General features: G+C 41.5%; 1 pseudogene; it reads left to right on the forward strand.

The window, feature by feature from the left end:
* The first annotated feature begins 1,821 nt into the window (after positions 1-1,821).
* On the forward strand, positions 1,822-2,770 carry LOC102957538 (annotated as a pseudogene).
* The last annotated feature ends 4,104 nt before the right edge of the window (positions 2,771-6,874 follow it).

Genomic DNA, 6,874 nt, shown 5'->3' on the forward strand with positions numbered 1-6,874 from the left:
AATTTTCCTGGTCCCCTCTGGCAATCATCCTTTCAAACTGTGCAGGGCTTTAAAATATGAAAATAATGAACTCCTGGCAACCCCCTTCCTTTCCTCTTCCCTTTCCTCCAGCTTCCCAACCCCCTCCTCATAGAAACCTTCTAGTTGGCCATCTATATTCAAATTACACTTTTCAAGCTGTCCCCTCAGTAAGTTCAAGAAGAGTTGATTTCCCCCCGCAACTGCTGCTAAAGTATAATTGCCTGCTATATCTTTTACCCCTTTTTGAATAAGTGGTGTTAGATTTGCCACTTTGGCTAATCCTCAGGAATCTGACCTGTCATTATACAAACTTCTAAAAATATCAGCTTGCACTTCACAGTTTCCGTTTTGTTTTCATGTAATGCCTCTTCAGTGTATTTTATTTGAACCTACTAACCTGCTTCGAAGGGGAAAAAATTTGTTAGCTAGCATGGCCTGTCATCTGCTGTGTTTGCTTGCTTCTCAAAACACCTCAAATGAGAATGCTGGTCTCTGGGTAGTTGAATAAAAATGAGAAGAAGGAAATAGAAGAAAGACTCATTGACACACACATTTCCCTTCGGTCTCTATGATCGCAGCAGAGAATGTGCCCCTTCTCCATCTTCCCTCAAGTAGGGCACTGTGGAAAGACTACAGTAATAGAAGGAATCCAGCACCTATCTGTCAAACACCTGCTAAGCACCAAGCACTGCGCTAGATGTGGGGAATGTGCAAAAGTGAGCTAAGGTAGGTGGTAAGGAGAGATTCTTGGTGGGGTCGGGGTTGATGGGAAGGGAAGAACTGCAAATGAGTGTCTCAAATCATGCTGGGCAAGTAGAATAGCTCTTGACATAAAAACAACAGCCTGCCTACTCTGGCTGTCCATAGCAGGGAATAAGGCATGTTCCCTCAGATTACGGAATTGCTTTTGTGAGAGGAGGCTCAAAGCTGCTGGAGGAAGACCAACTGTGAGACCAAAGCTGGCCATGCCTTCTCAACATTTATGTACTGTGTGTGGTTTTCTATAGCTCTTCCTGGTCACAACTATGAAAGGGCAAGAAGTCAGAGTGCCCCACCCTGTCCCAAGAAAGATCACTAAGAGATTCCTCGCCTGGACTCTACTTCTCCAAGAACACAGTGATAGACAGATTTTGCCCCTGCCAGACAACCTCCCATGTGGATTACTACACAATACCTTTAGTCATCTCTGTAGCAGTGTGAAAAGAACTGCCCAAGTTGGGCTCAGGAAGCATGCTAGATCCACTGGCACTCATGGTCAAGTCAAGTTCACTCTGCAGGTTCTGGGCTCCATGATGGGCCAGACCACTATGTCTCCCTGATCCACACCCTGCCTGAAGACTCTGCGACATCTCACAGAGAGTCATCACCCCGCACTCAGGGCCAGCCCTGGGAGCCCTTTCCTGGTAGCCCAAGTTCTGACCTGAAGACCTCCTGGCGGTGGCCTCCTTCTCCAAGTCTATCCCTTCTCAGCGAAGTTACCCATGATAGGTTGTCCACATGGTTCGAAGGGTCCGGTGATTTTCTCATTTACATTCTCTTTTTAAATGGCTACCAAGTATCCCAACTTGGGCAAGCATTGGATAGGGTAAATATAAAAATATGATGACTAATGGACATTACAGCCAGTTTTACAGAAATAAAAGGGGTTATGAGACTACCATAAAACAGTTGTATGACAATAAATGGGATCACCTTGATGAAATGGGCAAGTTCCTAGAAACACACAACCTATCTAGATTGAATCATGAAGAATTAGAAAATCTAAGCAGACCAGGGCCGAGGCTGGCGGGCGCGGGGAAAATGGCGGCGGCAGCAAACGGGACCGGAGGGAACAGCGGGATGGAGGTGGATGCAGCAGTAGTCCCCAGCGTGATGGCCTCCGGCGTGACAGGGAGCGTCTCAGTCCTCTTCATCCCCTTGTCATTCTCAACATTTCAGAGCATTGGATTCGTATGCGGCCTATGCAGGTGATTGGGGCTCTGATCGGGAAACAGGAGGGACGAAATATGGAGGTGATGAACTCCTTTGAGCTGCTGTCCCACGCCGTGGAAGAGAAGATTATCATTGATAAGGAGTGTTACTACAACAAGGAGGAGCAGTTCAAACAGGTGTTCAAGGAGCTGGAGTTTCTGGGTTGGTATACCCCCGGGGGGCTGCCTGACCCCTCTGACATCCACGTCCAGAAGCAGGCGTGCGAGATAATCGAGGGCCCTCTCTTTCTTAAGTTGAACCCTATGACCAGGCACACAGATCTTCCCATCAGTGTTTTTGAGTCTGTCATCGATATAATCAATGGAGAGGCCACAATGTTGTTTGCTGAGCTGACCTACACTCTGGCCACAGAGGAAGCTGAACGCATTGGTGTAAACCACGTAGCCTGAATGACAGCCACAGGCTATGGGGAGAACTCCACTGTGGCTGAACACCTGATAGAGCAACACAGTGCTATTAAGATGCTGCACAGCCGGGTCAAACTCATCTGGGAATACGTCAAGGCCTCTGAAGCAGGGGAGGTCCCCTTTAATCAAGAAATCCTGCGGGAGGCCTATGCTCTGTGTCACTGCCTCCCAGTGTTTAGCACAGACAAGTTCAAGACAGACTTTTATGATCAATGTAATGACGGGGGGCTCGTGCCTACCCTGGCACCATCAGCAAAACGTGCAACACCATGAACCAGTTTGTGAACAAGTTCAATGTCCTCTATGATCGACAAGGCATTGGCAGGCAGATGCAGGGGCTCTTCTTCTGAGAGGGTACTTGAAGGGAGGATGCACAGGTTGGATAGTGGTCCCACAGGGGAGGGGTGTTACACTCCCTTTAGAGAAACCTCTGTCAATAATAAAAGGGGAGCAGCCCCTCAGCACTCCCCCCAATCTAAACAGACCAATAATGAGTAAGAAAATTGAATCAGTAATCAAAAAACTTGCTAATCAAAAAACTGCTATCCCAGGACCAGGTGGCTTCATTAGTGAATTCTACTAAGCATTAAAAGAAGAACTAAAGTAGTCATCTTTAAATTCATCAAAAAGGTTGAAGAGGAAGTAACAACATCCAAATTCATTTCATGAGGCTGGCATTACTCTGATACTGAAGCTAGGCACTACAATAAAATTATAGACCAATAGCCCTGATGAATAGTGACACATAAATCCTAAACAAAATCCTAGAAAAAAGAATTCAACAGCACATTAAAAGGATCATAGTGATGACCTAGGGAGCTTTTTATCCTGGAATGCAAGGATGGTTCAACAAATGAAAATCAATGCAATATACCAACCAAATTAACAGAATGAAAGACAAAATAACATAATAGTCTCAGCTGATGAAGAAAAAGCATTTGACAATATTGAACATCCTATATGATAAAAACACTCAACAAACTGAGAGTAGAAGAAAACTGTATCAACATAATAAAGACCATATATGAGAAGCCCACAGCTAACAATTTTCCTATAAGATAAGGAACAAGACAAGGATGCCCACTTTAGCCACTTTTATTCTCATAGTACTAGAAGTCCTAACCAGAGCAATTAGGTAAGAAGAAGAAATAAAAAGCATCCAGATTGAAGAGGAAGAAGTAAAATTACCTCTGTTTGCAGATGACATAATCTTATATGTAAAAATTTCCAGAGATTACACACATACACACACACACACACACACTCTATTAGAATTAATAAACAAATTCATCGAAATTGTGGAATACAAAATCAACACAAATATTAGCTGTGTATCTAAACACTCACAATGAACAATCCCAAAAGGGAATTAAGAAAATAATTCCACTTTCAATCAGAAAGAATAAAACACAGGAATAACCAAGGAGGAGAAAGACTTACATACTGAAAACTATAAAACATTGATAAAAGAAATTAAAGAAGATACAAATAAATGGAAAGACACCATATATTCATGATTTGAAAGACTTAATATTATTAAGATGCCAATACTACCCAAAGTGATCTATAGATTTAACTCAATCCTTTGGGATTGCCTGGGTGGCTCAGTCGGTTAAGTGTCCAACTCTTGATTTCGGCTCATTTCATGAGCTCGTGGTTCATGAGATCGAGCCCCACATTGGGCTCTGTTCTTGGTTACATTCATAAGTATGCACAAGTCCTAATATTTGGAGCAGTAGAAGGGACCTTCTTAAAGTGTGCATGTATCCTTCTAAGCTCTTGGGTTATGCGTACATACAATAAAATACAGCATCTTGTGATTAGTGAATAAATCATGTGTTGGGGCTGGGGAAGGAGAGTGAGCTCATATTTGAATGAGATCTTTTTTTTTCTTTAAAGAGAGAGAGAGAGAGAGAGCACGAGAGAGGGGCAGAGAGAGAGAGAGAGAGAGAGAGAGAATCTCAAGCAGGCTCCACACTCAGCATAGAGCCTGGCCTGGGGCCCAATCCTGTGGCCCTGGGATCGTGACCTAAACCAAAGGATTCAACTGACACTGACACTCAACCAACTAAGCCACCCAGGTGCCCCTGAATGAGATCTTGAAAGGCAGCAGTGGTCGTCACAGTAGTAGTAATAATACTAATACTAATATTAGCAGTTCGTCTTTATTGAGAGCTTGAATAAGCCAGGTATCACCTGCGTTTTTCAGAACAGTTAACTCCCTCATGGAGACACTTATACAAATGATGGCAGATTGTTTATACATAACACGCACATATCCTCTCTCTCAGTTTAATGTTATTTTGTTAACCCCATTTTACTGATGAGAAAATTTAGATTTCACAGTTGAATAACTTGACTAAAGGTTATCCAGAATAATTAAATGACTTGTCCTTCATCTCAAGGCATTACTTTAGGTATGATGGCATTTTGGCTGAAAAGAGGATATCATGTATAGTCAGATACTTCAATTCTACTACGTAAGCTCCAGATTAAAAAATTGACGAAGACCTTTCCACTTATCTGCATCACCAAAATCCTAAAAAGTTTTCTAGAATGTACTCTGGGAAAGGAATGTGTGGCCACTTTCATCAATTCCGAATGAACTACGGTAGAAAATACATGTGATATACATCTTCTGCACTACTTTTATGATAATTTTAAAACATTGGCATTCATTAAACCTTTTCAGAAATGCCCTGACTGGGGAAGAAGCAACATAAAAACAGAGTTTAGAAATTCCAGTTTAATTATGATGTTCTAAAACTGAGAGCTCACTAGAATAACAGAATAAAAATAGAATAACAGAAAAGAAAAACAGATCTTATTGTTATAATCTATCTTGTAGGCAGGGAGTTTAGGAAGTTTCATGCTCTTACACTTTATTCTTTGGGCATTTTCATGTCTCACAGTCACGATTATTGTGCCAATTAAATAAAATTGAAATTCAGAATACCTGCTCTGCCTATTTTATACTGTGGTTTGGGAAATAATTATACTAATAGTTGTTACAATTAAGATTCATTGAGCGCTTTACTATGTGAAATATGTATACCTTAAATTCATTTGATAATCAAAAAATTTCTGAGGTGGGTGCTATTATTATTCTCCTTTTGCAGAGAAGTAAACTGAGGTTCCAAGATGGTAATTTGAGCTAAGTGAGCAATGGACATAAGATTTGAACGCAGGCAAGCTGGTTCCTGAGCGCAGATTCCTAAGCATTTCACCATAAAATATGAAAATATATTAAAAAATAATCGAGATTTTCTTCACCAGTTCTCACCCAATCAGGGCACCAAGTATTTCAAATATTAGTTTAAGCCCCACTCTTTAACTATACTTGAAGGGGTTAAAAATTGCTGCTGCAATCAAACATTGCCTCATTGTAACTTGGCAACCACTAAATATGGGTTCCAGAGGCCCTCTGAAAAGTTAGAAGCATTGCACAAATATTAGTATTACTAATTGTATTGGCTTGAAATACCATTCTTTTTTAATAGTCCCTGAATAGATGATATTGATACTCCAAATTCAGAGCTGAGTTTAGATTGTCCAAATATCATTCAACGTGAAGTTCTTTTGGAATGCCTTGCATTATTTCTCCTAATCTTTCCAAAACTAAAAATCTTAGACTCTATGATGTCAGTCGGAGAGATGATGCTAGAGAGGGGGAAGAAAGGTTTTATAATTATTTTCACCAAAAACAATAATTCTCTGCCAAATTACCTACCATAATGAGGTCATAATGACTTTTGGCTCTTTCTTCAAATCAAATCCATCCTCCAAGAATGAAGACTCACCATTGATAATATATAAAGGAATGTAACAAGTCCCCTAAGACCGCTTTCAAAGATGAGTTCCAGCATTAAGTGTATCCAGTGTTAGGATCAAAATGGCGTCAGCACACAGCTGGCCTCAGTGAGTAAGTACATGAAGTCAGCAGTATTCAGCCAAAAGTGCTACCTTCTGGGTGTTTTGTTTTGTTTTGTTTTGTAAAGAATTTATAGTACTTAATATACATATCTTATATGTTTGTCCCCAAGCAGCCCCATCCTGTGTTAGTAATTTCGAGTCATGCGGCCTTCTTGTACAGAACTTCTTGGCAAATGATCAGCACTAAGCTATACTCAGAGTCAGAGCAGAAGGCTGACCTGGTGAACTCCCACCCTACCCCCCACTCTCCGACATTTAATATCCCAAGCTACAAGGCAGCTAATGGTGCTTGTGTTAGAAACAGCCAGGACAAAGGTCAGCTGGTGAAGAATGTCCCTAGGACCCCACTTAGCCAGCTCTGTGCAGCTGATGCAGAGGGCGTGATGATACCGCAACTGTTTGAGCCCTGTTATCTGAGCCAATGTAAACACGAACCACAAAAACTTCCCCTTCCTCCTCCAGGATCCAAATGTCAATTGCTTCCAGCTTCAAAGTTCTGAATCTCTACCACACCTCCCTTT

The sequence above is a fragment of the Panthera tigris genome, chromosome B1 (assembly GCF_018350195.1).
Source record: "Panthera tigris isolate Pti1 chromosome B1, P.tigris_Pti1_mat1.1, whole genome shotgun sequence".
NCBI lineage: Eukaryota > Metazoa > Chordata > Mammalia > Carnivora > Felidae > Panthera > Panthera tigris.